The following is a 15,654-nucleotide window of genomic DNA, read 5'->3' on the forward strand; positions in this document are numbered from 1 at the left end:
TACCACCGCTGGTCCGCCCAGGATGGCATAAGAACGATCCAAAGGGACGTTCCCTTCAAGGCAATCTTGAAAATCTGGGCCTCAGAGCCCTTAACGGACGCTTTCCCTCAGACAAGCCCCCTTGCTTCTCCTACATATCGAAAAAAGGCACTTCACTAATGGACTACACATTCGCCAGTCTCTCTCTTTTCCATCAAATAATAGATTTCAGTCTAGGGAGCAGAACTGAAAGTGACCATTGTCCCCAAGAAATATCGTTGAGGACCAGTGTCATGCAACTCGACGAAGGAAGGGCACTGCCATGCGAGAGTTTCACAATCAATCTAAAATGAATCAAATGCTCCTTCAATAATCTCCAACAAGTAGCAATAGAGGCTAAAGGACTTATCGAGCGCCACAGTAGATGCCCGGATGACACAATCTCCAACTGGACAATATTTGCAACTGATCTCTCCGACAAATACGCGCAACCAGTAAAGCATGCGATCCAGACTGGGCGGAAGCAGACGCCCAGCTTGAATCTGGAGATACAAGCTGCAACAAGATCCATGAACCGGACTTGGCGGGCGCTAAAAAGAGATCCAACGGACCCTACAAAAATAACAAAATTGAGAGCGGCCCGCAGCCATCTTAAGAAAGCCAAAAGAGAGCTACGCAGTAATCAATGGAACTCGTTCTGGGCGAAACTACAGCATGACATTAAAACTAACAACTCCGCAAGGTTTTGGAGGACAATCAACAGTGCATCTGGGCGCGTATTGAAAGTCGCTTCATCAAGCATATTGGAGTCAGAATGGGCGGTGTTCCTCCATCTCCACTTCAACGGTCGGGATGCAAATATTCAAAATCAGAGGCTCCAAGTCGAAGACAAATCGGCACATAAAGCAGCCGACTGGGCACTTGTTCCGAACATCACAAATCCGCCAATGAAAGTATGCCGGAACGACGAACCAAAAATGAAAATAACAAAAGAGAGCCCTCTGCCTCAAAGCAGTATTGAAACAACAACAATCCAGAAGGCAGATATTGAAAAACTGATTAAAAAGGGACGGAAGGACGGGGCCCCAGGTCCAGGAGGAATCCCTCAAGCCTTGTTTAAGGAAGATGCATCTTTCTGGGCTGGGAAGCTAAGCACCTTATTCAATTCAATTTGGCAGAATAACATCATACCGCCCTCTTGGCGGGGATCTATTCTCGTACCAATCTTCAAAGGTGGGGAAAAACAATCCCCGAGGAATTACCGCCTCATTGCCCTCATCGACAACGAAGCTAAGTACTTTGCGGGAGTTTTACTTAACTCACTCAGGGCATGGACGGATGACAACTCTGTTATTCCCCCGAATCAGACTGGGTTTACAAGCAATACAGGCACATCCGTCAATCTCATGACCCTCTCATGTCTGATTGACCAAGCTAAGTTTAGCTCCTGCCCACTCTACATGGGATTTATCGACTTCCAAGCGGCCTTCGATAACGTGAACAGATCAAAGCTCTGGCAGAAGTTGCGAGCCTCAACATTCCAACCGACCTCCTAAGAGCTATACAACTTTTACATCAGGACACATGGGTCAGGATCAAGGTCGGGGATGGCTCAAAATTATCCCGCCCAATTCCAACGGGAAAAGGACTAAAACAGGGCTGTGTCCTGGCCCCGACACTCTTTAACTTATTTCTATCCGACCTTCCAGAAGCTCTAAATAAGGTCAAATCTCATGCTCCCAAAGTAACCGGCCTGTTGTTGTCAAATCTTTTATACGCCGACGACGTGGTCCTTCTGAGCAAAACAAAGATCGGAATGCAAAGGCTCCTGGACGCGACTCTTGAATATTCAAACAAGAACGAGCTTGTGATCAACAACAAGAAGACCAAAATCCTGGCAGTTCGTCCAGGGAAAGCCAAGACTTTGTCCTGGACCCTGAATAAGGAAAGCATCGTTGAATCCAACTGCCACAAGTACCTTGGAGTCACATACAACAATAATGACAAATACAAATCCCACTTAGAAGAACAAAAAAGGAAGGGTGCTGCACTTGCTTTTGCAATTGGCTCAATCCAAAAGAAACTACAAGGTCCAACTCTCGCACCTACATTACAGGTCGCGCAGGCGAAAATCATCCCTACCCTAACTTATGGCAGCGAAGTCCTTAAAGGACTAGACAGCTGCCAATTGGACAAAATAATTTCAAAGATCTACAGATCAGTGTTCAAGTTACCAACCCAAACATCACCGGCACAAATTAGGTTGGAACTTGGAATTTGCCAGCTATCACTTGCCAGAGCTATGACTTTTCTCGTGTGCTGCCACAAACTAAGGTCATCTAAGGAGGGAAGTCTAGGCAACCACCTGTGGGCCAGTCTCGACACAAACTCATGGCGAGCAGGTCACAACTATTTGGTAAAAGGCTTAACAACTTTAGGCCTAAACGATCTCTGGAGCATGCACATAAGCCAGAAGAAATTCAAACGGCTAGCGAAAACAAGCACAAAACAACTTTCAACAGTGGAAGACAAGGCTCGCCTAGCCAAAAGAAGTCACGGGTGGCTGACGCTGCAATCTTACGCCTCGCTGATCCCACAGCAGTACCTAACTGTACCCTTTACCTGCACGAACAAAACTAAGTTTCTTAAAATTGAGACTGGGCGTCATTAACTTGTTGGTTCATCTGCCAAAATGGAAAAGAGCATGGACGAGATCTCTGCCGACTTTGTGGGGATCAAAAAGAAGACATTATACACATCATATGTCTATGCCCAAAATTACTGACTAAAAGATGGGCCCTCCTTAAGCACCACTGGAACACAAAAAAGATTAGAACTTGTAGAGCAGCAGTCTTGGTCTGCTTTGATCCTAAGAACACTAAATTAAACTGTGCTCTAGTAAGGTTCATGACTCACGCAGAAAAAAAACTCTGTGAGGGACCCTTAGTCAGCGATCCTCCGTCGGCATAACGTTTTGGCAGGCTCCACCCGACATCCCTACTTTTACTGGACTAAATTAGTCCCATTTTAAATGAATTTTCGATATTTTAATTTTGTACTTGGGTTTTTTTTAATCACGCAATAAAGTATTATTATTATTTATTAGACATTACCGTATCCTGGAGGAAAAGAGCAAGGTCACCTACTTGGTAGATCTGGGCACTAGCAGGACCCCCAAAAGGGTGATACATGTGAGCCACCTCAAACTCTAGTGTGACAGGGCTTGTGTAACCATGCTGATTGTCACTGATGAGGATCAGGAGCCCGAGAGTGAACCTCTCCCTGACCTCCTCTCTTACAGCCCCCAAGATGGGTCAATGGATGGAGCTGTCTCCTCAGATACCCTCTCTGCCCAACAGGAATCTGATTGCAGACAGGTTCTGCAACAGTATGCACAGCTCTTTTTCTTGACCCCTGGTGTACACATGATGTGGGCACTGAGCTTGCCTGTCAAAAATAAATCTATTGCTAGGATGAGCAACTCAAAGAAAGCATCAAAGCTGAAGTCAGCAAGATGCTGGAGTTGGGAGTCATTGAGCCTTCTGAGAGTCTCTGGGCCAGTCCAGTGGTCCTAGTCCCCAAACCTCATCCACAAAGTGGAAAGAGAAATTAGGTTTTGTGTGGACAACAAAGTCTCAATGCTGTCACCAAGACAGATGAACAAGTTACTTACCTTCGGTAACGATGTATCTGTAAGAAACATTAGTTAGTTAGATTCCTCACCTTAGAATATCCCCAGGCGTCAGACTGGATCCGGAAGATTTTTCGGCAGCAATACCCCTTGCGCGTCGCTAGGCGTCGTCTGCGGCTCCGCGTCCGTCGTCGGCGTCGTGCGCCGGAATGACGTCGTCGGAGTACTTAGACGCCGCCCTCGCGCGCTGACGTCAGTTCTTGTACATAGCCTTCCGCGCCAGGAACGCAGAGCCATGCAAAGACCGACACTGGTGCCAAAAATAAAATCTAGGGGCCTGAAAAGGATAACCTTAACCCTAGATGTCAGTTCGCAGAACGGGGAGGATGGGTGGGTCGGTGAGGAATCTAACTAACTAATGTTTCTTACAGATACATCGTTACCGAAGGTAAGTAACTTGTTCATCTGAAAGAAACACGTTAGTTAGATTCCTCACCTTAGAATAGATACCCAAGCAATACCATCCCCGGTGGTGGGTCTGCGAACCAAGATCACACCAGAAAGTCCTGGAGGACAGAACGGCCAAAGAAGCCATCCCTACGGACTTGGCTGTCAAGGCAAGAATGCCTGGCAAACGTGTGTAGCGAAGCCCACGTCGCCGCCTGTCAGATGTCCTGCAAAGGGACTCCCCGTCCCAAGGCAGTAGTAGCCGCTGTGGCCCGAGTAGAATGGGTGCGCAGCCCAACAGGAGGGTCCTTTTTTGCCAAAGAGTAACAAATTTTGATGCACAAAACGACCCACCGAGAGATGGTCCGTTTGTGCACAGCTTTCCCCTTCTTAGCACCCACGTATCCAACGAAAAGTTGGTCGTCCACCCGGAACTGCTTTGTGCGGTCGAAATAAAAGGAGAGCGCACGTTTTGGGTCCAGACGGTGGAGCCTCTCTTCCTCTTTGGAAGGATGCGGAGGCGGAAAGAAGGTGGGCAAGGTGACAGACTGCCCAAGATGAAATGGAGTCACCACTTTCGGAAGAAAGGAGGGACGAGGCCGAAGGACAACCTTGTCCGGATGAACAGACAGAAAAGGAGGCTTTGAAGATAAAGCCTGGAGCTCACTCACCCGTCTAGCCGAGGTGATGGCTACCAGAAAAGCAGTCTTAAGAGTCAGAAGACAAAGAGGACAATTGTGAAGAGGCTCGAAGGGAGCGCACATCAGGAATGTCAAGACCAGATTCAAGTCCCACTGAGGCATTACAAAAGGGACAGGAGGGAACGTGTGAGTAATGCCTTTTAGAAAGCGTGTAACCACAGGGGACTTGAAAAGAGAAGGCTGATCAGGAAGCCGCAAGAAGGCAGAGATGGCAGCAAGATAACCTTTCAGGGTGCCCAGGGCAGAGCCCTGCCGGGCCAGAGAAAGAAGAAAGAGGAGAACCTCAGAAAGAGGGGCGGAAAGGGGATCCACAGCCTTTGCTGTGCACCATGCCACAAATTTGTTCCACCGGCAGGCGTATACCGTCTTTGTGGAGGGACGCCTGGCTGCCAGAATGATATCACAGACTTCAGGAGGCAAGTCGAATGGCATCAACTGCCGCCGCTCAATCTCCACGCATGGAGGTGGAGGCTGGACAGGTTCGGGTGGAGGACCGTCCCCTGCTGCTGCGACAGAAGATCCTCCCGAAGGGGCAGACGTATCGGGGGATCGGTCAACATACTGAGTAGCTCGGGATACCAGTATCTTCGTGCCCAAGCCGGAGCCACCAAGATGACTTGGGCCCGGTCGTGCCTGATCTTCTTCAGCACTCTGGGCAGAAGTGGTATAGGCGGAAAGGCGTACAACAGACCGCAACTCCACTCGTGACGAAAAGCGTCGCCGAGCGAGTGCCGCCTTGGAAATTCCAACGCGCAGAACTGCTGACATTGCGCGTTCTCTTCGGTGGCGAATAGATCTAACCAAGGCTCTCCCCACTGCTGAAAGAGACCTTGCGCCACTTCGGAGTTCAGACGGCATTCGTGATCCATCATGCACCGGCGGCTGAGTTCGTCCGCTCTGGCGTTCAGAGAGCCCGCCAGATGTTGAACCACTAGGGTGACGCCCTGGTGTTCCAGCCACGTCCAGAGGCGCAGAGCCTCCTGACAAAGGGTCCACGACCCCACCCCGCCCTGTTTGTTGCAATACCACATGGCGGTGGTGTTGTCCGTGAACACCTGCACGACACTTCCCCTGACAGAGGGAAGGAAGGCTTTCAGTGCAAGTCGGATCGCCCTCAACTCCAACAGGTTGATGTGGAGACGAGACTCCGCCGGAGACCAGAGGCCTCTGATCTCCGCCTCTCCCATATGGCCACCCCATCCCAGGAGGGACGCATCCGTCACTACGACATGCTCCGGTTGGGGAAGGGAGAGGCTCCTGCCCATGACCCAATCGCGGTCCGTGAGCCACCACTGCAACTGCTGTGCAGTGCCCTCCGAGATCAAGACATGGTCGGACAGGTTGCCGTGATGCTGGGCCCACTGAAACTTCAGGTCCCACTGCAGAGCCCGCATGCGCCGCCTGGCGTGATGCACTAGTAGGATGCAGGAGGCCATCAGCCCCAGAAGCCGCAACACTAGCCTGACCGAAACCCAGGATAGAGGCCGAAAGATGGGAATCAGGGCCTGTATATCCCGGACCCGCTGTTCCGGTGGATAGACCCGGAACTGCGCCGAATCGAGAACCGCTCCGATGAAGAGGAGCTTCTGAGAGGGACTCAGGTGTGACTTCGGCACGTTGATGGAAAACCCCAGCAAATGCAGGAGATCCGCCGTAGTCTGGAGGTGGGAGACGACTGCCTGGGGCGAGCCCGCCTTCAACAACCAGTCGTCGAGATAGGGGAAGACTGGAACCCCTGATCTGCGCAGATGAGCTGCGACCACCGCCATCACTTTCGTGAACACCCGAGGGGCACTGGTGAGGCCGAAGGGGAGCACAGTAAACTGAAAGTGCTCTTGGCCCACCGTGAACCGCAGGTAACGCCGGTGGGCCGGCAGGACGGGGATGTGGAAATAAGCGTCCTGCAAGTCCAACGCTACCATCCAGTCTCCGGGGTCTAGGGCAGCTAGAACCTGAGCCAAAGTCAACATCTTGAACCTTTCCTTCCGGAGGAAGGCATTGACGTTCCGAAGGTCCAAGATAGGGCGTAGGCCCCCTTTGCCCTTCTTGGGACCAGAAAGTAGTGGGAATAACAACCACGACCTACTTCTGGGCTCGGAACGCGCTCGACGGCCCCCTTGGCCAAGAGGGCGGAAACCTCCTTGTGGAGAAGATGCAAATGATCCCCCGAGATACGGTGGTGCTGCGGTGGCATGGCTGGAGGGGTCGTCTCGAAGGGGAGGGAGTAGCCCCTTCGGACGATTTGCAGCACCCACCTGTCCGATGTGATGGACCGCCAGTGGAGCAGGTGATGGCGAACTCTGCCGCCCACTGGCGTGGAATGGGCCTGAAAGCTCGGACTAGGAAGGCTTTGAGGCGGATGCTGCCGGGGTGGATGTGGGCTGACCTCGTCGTCCTCCAGATCCGCCTCGGCGGAAACCACGTCCGCGACCGCGCGCAGGTTGGTTCTGCGGCTGGTGGCTAGGCGCACGTGAGGAGGCACCCCTTCCTTGGCCACGAAAGGGGTGAAAAGCGGAAGATTGCGACCGCGGGGCCGAGAGGCCCAAGGACTTGGCCGTAGCCCGGGAGCCCTTAAAGCGGTTCAGCGCACTGTCCGCCTTCTCGCCAAACAGGCGAGTGCCATCAAACGGCATGTCCATGAGAGTGCTCTGGACATCGCCGGAAAACGACGTGGACCGCAGCCAGGCGTGACGTCGAAGCGCCACAGTGGTGGAAATGGCCCTACCCAGCGAGTCCGTGGTGTCAAGCCCACAACGTATGGCATGTCGCGCGGCATCCCTCCCATCGGCCAGAGCCTGGGTAAGTCGTGTCCGGACCTCCTCCGGACACAGGGGCAGCGCGTCCTCCACCGCATCCCACAGAGAGTGGGAATAACGGTCCAAGAGACAAGCGGTGTTCAAAGACCGCAGGCCCAAACTAAGGGATGAGAACAGTTTCTTGCCAAACTGCTCCAGTCTCTTGGAATCCCGGTCCGGCGGGGCGGTCGGGAAAGAGGATTGAGAGGTGGAGGCCTGGATAACCAGGCTCTCAGGGGTAGGGTGTTGGGACAGAAAACTGGGGTCGCCCGGAGCAGGGCGGTGGCGCCTGGCAACGTTCCTGTCCACAGGAGGAACTGTGGAGGGCTTGGACCAGGTGCCCTGGAGAACGTCAGTGAGGGCTTCATTGAACGGCAGCAGAGGCTCAGTGGAGCTTGCTGCAGACTGAAGCACCTCAGTGAGGACGTTCGTCCTCACAGCCACGGCAGGTAGCTCGAGCCCAAGGGCTGTGGCTGCCTTGCGCAGCACCACGGAGAAAGCAGCACCCTCCTCCGAAGCCACAGTCGGAGGAGAGATGAATCCAGTGTCTGGCGAGGTATCCAGACCACTGGCCTCCCCCAGTTCATCTGCCCAGTCCTGGGACAGTTGGGCCTGATGGGCCATAGGATCCTCGGATCCCTCCCAGTAGTCCCCATCATCCGACTCCTGGTGTAGAGGAGAAAGTAACGGAGCCGGGCGGTAGACAAAATGTGTCTCTAGCGGCGTCGATCTCGGCGTCCATCGACGCCGGACCGGCGCCGGGCCCGGAGCGGGACTGAACTGGGGCACGACGTCGATCGGGGTCGACGTCGGCGTCGGGGGTGGAACCGGAGTCGACGCCGGTGGAGGAGGCGTGACGAGGTCGACCGGCGTCGACGGGGACTCGAGAACGGGTCCCTCGGGCGCTTGCGGCGTCGAGGCTGGAGCCGTCAACGGCGCCGGGGCCGGAGCCGCCGGCTGGCAAGGCAGCCCAGTCGGGTCCGCGGGGCCCGAAGGCGCACCAGCGGGCGCCGACGGCGGAGCCAGGTTCCTCATGGCCGAGAGGAAGGCACTGACTTTCGCCGGCGTCGCGTTAGTCCCAGGGACCGGAGGGTATGGGGACGGACGCGGCGCCTGCGGCTCCGCCGGAGCCGCGGGGGTGGAACCACCCTGACCCTCGACCGAGTCGCGCGACCGGCGAGGGGAGTCCGAAGAGCGATGTCGCCTCTTGGACTTCTTGGAATGCTTCGACTTACCCGAAGACTTTGATCCCGACGACCGATGGTGACGTCGGCTGCGGCTCCGCGACCGATCCTTGGACCTCCTCCTGGACCGGGATCGAGAGGCGCGCGGAGCCGAGTGGCGAATCTCGAGAAGCTTACGGGACCGCTCCCGTCTAGCCTTCGAGGTCAGGGCCTTACAGTCCGAGCACGACTCCGCGTCGTGGTCGAGGCCCAAACAGTACAGGCACCGGCGGTGATGGTCCGTAACCGACATCAATCGGCTACAGTCCGTACAGGCTTTAAACCCAGGCATCCTACCGGCACCGGTGTCGATAGACAGGATCAAAAAGGATCAAAAAGTTATTCAAAAATTTACTAAAGGGGTAGCTCTCCCGGATCTGCGCTTACTGGCGCGGAAAAAAGAAGAACTGACGTCAGCGCGCGAGGGCGGCGTCTAAGTACTCCGACGACGTAATTCTGGCGCACGACGCCGACGACGGACGCGGAGCCGCAGACGACGCCTAGCGACGCGCAAGGGGTATTGCTGACGAAAAATCTTCCGGATCCAGTCTGACGCCTGGGGATATTCTAAGGTGAGGAATCTAACTAACGTGTTTCTTTCAGATGCACATCCCATCCCCAGGGTTGATGAACTGATAGATACGTTGGGGGCTGCCAAGTTCTTAAGTACCTTTGACTTAACTGCAGGGTACCGGCAGATTGTCATGGCCCCTGGAGAAAAAGAAAAGACAGCATTCTCCACATCTAATAGGCACTTCAAGTTTACTATGATGCCCTTTGGTCAAAGAATGCCTCTGCCACCTTCCAAAGGTTGGTGAATCAAGTCCTTCCAGGGTTGGAAGGCTTTAGTGCAGCTTAACTTGATGATATTGCTATGTTCAGCTCTTCCTGGCAGGATCACTTGGTCCACCTAGGGAAGGTTTTACGGCCCTGCAAGCTGCAGGCCTAATTATCAAGGGATCCCAGTGCCATATAGGGCAGGGAACTGTTGTGTACGTGGGCCACCTTGTAGGTGGAGGCCAAGTCCAACCCCTTAAACCCAAAGTTTTGACCATTTTGGACTGGGAAGCTCCAACAACCCAAACCCAAGTCAGGGCATTTGTTGGCTTGACTGAGTACTATAGGTAGTTTGTGAAGTGATATGAGTCCATTGTGACTCCCCTCACAGAACTGACCTCCAACAAGATCCCAAGAAAGTGAACTGGACAGTTGGCTGCCAAAAGGCTTTTGACACCCTAAAAGAGGCAATGTGCTCAGCACCTACTCCTAAGGCTCCATATTAGTCCAAGCAGTTCATAGTGCAGACTGGTGCATCTGACCGGGAGATAGGAGCAGTCCTATCCCAAATAAATAATGATGAACAAGACCAATCTCTTGTTTTCATAAGCAGAAGGCTACTCCTCAGGGAGCAGTGTTGAAGTGCCATTGAGAGGCAGAACTTTGCTGTGGTTTGGTCCCTGAAGAAGCTGAAACCATACCTGTTTGGTACTCACTTCCTAGTTCAAACTGACCACAGACCTCTCAGATGGCTAATGCAGATGAAAGGAGAAAACCCAAAACTTTTGAGGTGGTCCATATCCCTACAGGGAATGGCCTTTAGAGTAGAACATAGACCTGGGACTGCCCATGACAATGCAGATGGCCTTTCCAGATTTTTCCACTTAGACAATGAAGACTCCCTTGGGAAAGGTTAGTCTCATACTCTTTAGTTTGATGGAAGTTGTGTAGGAAAGTGCCCCTTTTTGAATGGTTTCCCCCCACTTTCTTCATGACATCTGATGCAACCTGACTTGATGTGCCCTGGTTCCCTGCCAATAAGGTTCCTAGGGCATGTTTTCTTTCCCAAGACTGTACTTTGGTATACACAATTGACATATCCCGGGCACAAGTAAGGCCCTTGTAAAAGGTGGGTACCAAGGGCACTGTGGCCAGAGGAGGCCTCTAAGGGTTGCAGAGCCAACTGTGCCACCTTTAGAGGCCCAGCACCTTCACACACATGGATCCTGCCACTGCAGGCTGCGTGTTTTGGTGTGCCACGCCTGCAATCCACTGCCTAAGGCCTAGGTAAGTCACCCCTCGAGCAGGGTGCACTAGTCCTGAGGAGAGGGTACAGTGTCAAGAGCCCTATACCCCTACAGTGTCTAAGTCCATCCTTAAACATTGTAAGTGTAGTAAAGCCATAAAGAGTACATGGTCTGGGAGTTGGTCATTACGAATTCCACACCTCCATAATGGCATTACTAAAAACTGGGAAGTTTGGTAGCAAACTTCTCAGCACATTAAACCCACACTGATGCCAGAGTGGGATTTAATGTAAAATGCACTCAGAGGGCATCTTAGAGATGTCCTCTGACAAACGACCAGCCCTGGTGTGGTTCCTAAATGGCTGCCCGCCATTTGCTACCACCAGACAGGTTTCTGGACCCCTGGGTAGAGAGCCTCCACTCTCTGGGTCCGGAAACAAAGCCCATCCTGGGCAGGGGGATCATGACTCCTCCCCCAGGATGGGCTGAGTCCAAGAAAGGGAAAGCTTCAAAGGCCTGCCACCTTTGGAAGCTGTCCCTGCCTCTTGCTGCCCCCAGCAACTGGCTCACATCGGTTCTGGCCCCACTTTGGGCGAGAGAATCAATGGGAAAACCAAGCTTTGCCAACCTCTCCCCTTAGGTGGGGGAGGCGAGGTTAAGCACACATCTCAGTCCCCTCCATCTTGAGATGAGGGGACTCAGCCAATTAGTGAGAGGCTCATGCCTACTCCCACTGGAGGGTGGCATAATAGGGGGTGTACCCATCCCAAGGAAGGGACCCATTGGTCCTGACCTCCACACCCCCTAAATCTAGAATTTAGGGGCAACCCTGAACATTGCCTCTTCAAATTCAAGGAAGAAAGGAGGTCTGAAGAGCTGCGATTACCCAGGAAGAAGATGATGACACTAACTGCTTCGGTCCCAGCCCTTCCAGCCTGTCCAGTCTACGACCTGCCTACAGCAAGAGCCCCGGCGAGTCCAGCAACCCCCAGAGCTCGGAGGACCTGCCCTGCAAACCGCTTACAGACTCCGTCTCCCGTGAACACTGGATTTGCTCCAGCAAAGCCTCCCCTCCAGAATTCGAATTTTGGCGACTCTGCAATTCTGCACCACTCTGCACCCGACACCCACTGCAGCCTCAACATTAAAGGTCCCCCAACCAGAGCTGGTAAGAAAACCCGAACATCAGAAGTCACCCCTGCACATGACGCCCCATGGCCTTGGCTAGCCCAAACAACAGTGTCCAGGCATCCCCCAAGAACCCAACTTACCTCTCCAGCAGATGGTGGCCTTCAGAAAGTCTCCCTGCCCAAGCCAGCAGCAACTTTGCAACACCTAAGGTATCCATTGAAATACATAGGGTACCGGAAGTCCTTTTTGCACCCTGCATCCGGCAGCCCCAGTGCCGCTGGTGGTGTAGCTCTTGTGTTGGTCATTGGCCCCTGCAGTTCTGACCTGAACCCCGGGAGATTGGCTCCCAAACCAGAGTTGCCTGCTTGCCAGCAGTCCCTAAACTAAGGCCCTCTTAGGTCCATTGGCACCTGCACTCTGCACCCGGCCACCCCAGTGCCACTGGTGGTGCAACATGAGTGCTCAACTGGACCTTGGGGAAACTTGGTCCTAACCACCAAAACTCCCACACATAAGTCCTCTACTTACCTGGAAAACCGCTGACACTTTTCGCTGATAGGAAACCATGTTAATAGATTTTGGGCCTAAAAATGTCTAAGTGTTGAACTGTTGTTGTATGGAGAAAAGAGAACTCAATTGCAAAGTATAAAAAGTTGCACTTATCTTATATTGTGAGATCCCAAGGTACGGTATCTAGACATACCACCGAAATACTCAAAGTAATCCAAAGTAACTGAAAAGTAACCTGAAAGCAATTACTTTGTAATTACAACGGTTTCTAAAGCATATACAAACCTATAACTATTGCAACTTCAATCATAATTGCATTTTCTTGAACAGTCTTGCATTTGAGAGTATATTTTACTTACTTGTGCCAAGTCCTGCTTGCCTCTAAAATAAAACTTTAGTATATCTTCTTTTATACTTACCAATTTTGCCTGGATTCTGTCTCTAAGTGTGTGTGATCAGTCCTTGATTGAGTGAATACAATAAATGCTTAATGCACCCTCTGGATAAGCCTAACTGCTCGCCAACACTACCACAAAGAGAGCAGTTAGTACTTACCTAATTTAGCCTCTGCTATACCTCTAGGGACTCCCCGGACTCTGTGCACACTATACCTTACTTTGGTATAGTATATACAAAGCCGGCTTCCTACAGTTGCCCAGTGAATCAACCACAGCCAAAGCCTTTTCTAAATTAACGCTATCAATTTTGCACAATCTCTCAGCAGCTTCCTGTTGAGAAACTTTCCACAGCTCGTTGTATACTGCATACAAGGCTTTTGCCGTGGGTTTGGGGGCCCCAACAAGAAATCCTGGATATCCATATCATCTGAAAGAAGGGACAAGTGTTGCTTCACTTGAGAAAGTGTGAGGTTTTTAGCCAAACAAGGCACAACTTCTCAACACTATATGACGGGACGGGACTTGTTACTCGGGCTCGTGAGCCCCAATGACACTGTTTGTTTTTGCCCCAGTGGGGCCATGCAGCAGCAGCACCAGCAGGAGGAGAAGTCCCGGTGAACCAGCAATACAGATGGGGTGGGACTCGGTCCCCCAGCAGGCCCGGGTGCTCACTCGGCGCAGGAGATGACGTCACCCTCCCGGCATCATTTTAAACCCTGCCAGCATTCCCGCAGCAAGGGACTTGTTACTCGGGCTTGTGAGCCACAACGACACTTTGTTTTTGCCCCAGGGGGGGCCACACAGCAGCAGCACGAGAAGCCCCGGTGAGCCAGCAACACAGCTGGGGTGAGACTTGGTCCCCCAGCAGGCCCCGGTGCTCACTCGGCACGGGAGGTGACGTCACCCTGCCACCGTAGTTTTAAACCCTGCCAGCACTTCCGCAGCACGGGCCGCACCCGGGAGAAGCCTGGGCCAAGGGGGGCCCGTCTGCGCCCAAAAGAGACTGGGCTGGGCCACCCAGCTTGGTTACAGCAGCGGATGTACAGGGACAAGTGACTTCAATCGATTGCCCTCATCAGGCTAGCGCCATCCATCAATTGATGTAAGCCTGTTATTCTGTAAATACTAAGGTGCAATCTCCCTTCCCGCGGTCAGTATCCTACAGTCTGATACAGTCTATTGGTCTTTTTGACAATATTCTAGGAAGCTTTTCAGCTTCTCTCTCTAACCTCAGCTATGGGTAAACATGCCTGTATAGTAAGAAACTCTGAAATCCCGCAACCTGCAATCCCCTCTCAACCAACTGCAATTGACAAAATGCTCCAAAGGGCTATTGGAGCCATTGCAACGGAAATAGAGCGGACGGAGGGACGTCTCTCATTAACTCCCGTTATAGTCTCTTGCACCATCCCCCGGATTCTGTTAGTGCCTCCTCACCTTTAATTATACCGCTGGACTCTCCTGTAGAACCTCCAAGGACACGTGCGAAGGCCTGTGCACAACACACTGCTGAGTCGCTCATGGACTGTGCCGGGAAAAAAAGGTGAAACAAAAACTTGCTACAAACATGGGCACCAAGCGAAAAATGTATCCAACAACTAAAGTAACGAGCAATGACAAGGGGTCAACAGGCACAAGGGAAATACCAACGATGAACCTTGAACAACCACCTTGGGTGTCTAATTTGGTGATGGACCGTCAAGTCCAATTTAGGTTCATCGTAAAGGACGAACTCAATACCCTAATGGAGCAGGTGGATAAACTTACAACATTGGTTGATAAATGGGTGGGTATGGCTGGGTCAAGACCTGAGGGAGTTGATCCACTAAAACCTTTACCCCCACAATCAGCAACCTACCCTCCCTCTAAGACAGTACCTCCAGCAGCCAACATCTTGGCTATTCCCAACAGTACTAGCACAAATATTCAGGATAACATAGCATCCCTTGTGAGGAACTACTTGCCCCAGAGAGCAGTATCAAGCATCAAGGGGTCTTCTCAGGGGCTATCAATAGAAACATCACCCAGATTATCCCCTGCAAAACCGCAAGCACTAGAGATTCAATACAAAGGCCTAATGCCTGGGGATAGTGTTAGGACAACACCTCGTGATGAATTTCTCCCAATAGGGACTGCTCTTCCCTGTATTAACCTTCCCCCGGCTGCAACCCCCTACGTAATCGTGTTAGCTGGTGTACCAGAGTTGAATAGGGGACGCAGGGAATCGCACGCCGATCTAAAAAATAAATGCATCTTTTGGTTGGCTAATCTTAGGCAATTTTCCTACAAAGACGCAAATGAAATCATCCTCACGCGTAGGGTATGCTGGGTGGGCTGGAGACCAGAAAACTGTATAGTAATACATTTTAGAGACCCACGGATTGAGCACACCCTTCTAGACTGTAATTATCAGTGGGAGCCCAAAGGCATTGCTTCTCTCCCCCTGGGTTACTTTTCCCCCCAGGGATTAACACTCATAACTTAAGAGGAGCAGGTTCAAATAGGGGGCCAAGGATTCAGAACGGACCACGTGCTAGAAGAAACCAGGACCTCCCTAGACCACTGCTTTACAATGTCCCGTCCAAAATAGATTTAGTTTACTAGATTTAAACGACTGACTAATGCCCACTAGGTCTCTACACTCATGCCCTAGTCACCATCAAGAATCTGCAACAGTGACCGCAGAGCACCCCCCGGACCAAGCCATTGATTATACCTGGGACAAAAACCAAAGCCTAACAGGGCGGTGGGGACCCGCATACAACGGAACTCTGGAGAAAGCCCCCACTGGCCGTTCACCATCTCATCAGCCCCG

The 15,654-nt window shown here is 52.2% G+C and overlaps 1 protein-coding gene across 3 annotated transcripts in view; it reads right to left on the bottom strand.

Annotated features, from left to right (window-relative positions):
- The window catches only part of DMXL2 (Dmx like 2), a 2,034,639-nt gene that overhangs the window by 1,244,101 nt on the left and 774,884 nt on the right, over positions 1–15,654 (bottom strand). The gene's annotated exons all lie outside the window — the stretch shown is intronic.

The sequence above is a fragment of the Triturus cristatus genome, chromosome 3_1, assembly GCF_964204655.1.
Source record: "Triturus cristatus chromosome 3_1, aTriCri1.1, whole genome shotgun sequence".
Classification (NCBI taxonomy): domain Eukaryota; kingdom Metazoa; phylum Chordata; class Amphibia; order Caudata; family Salamandridae; genus Triturus; species Triturus cristatus.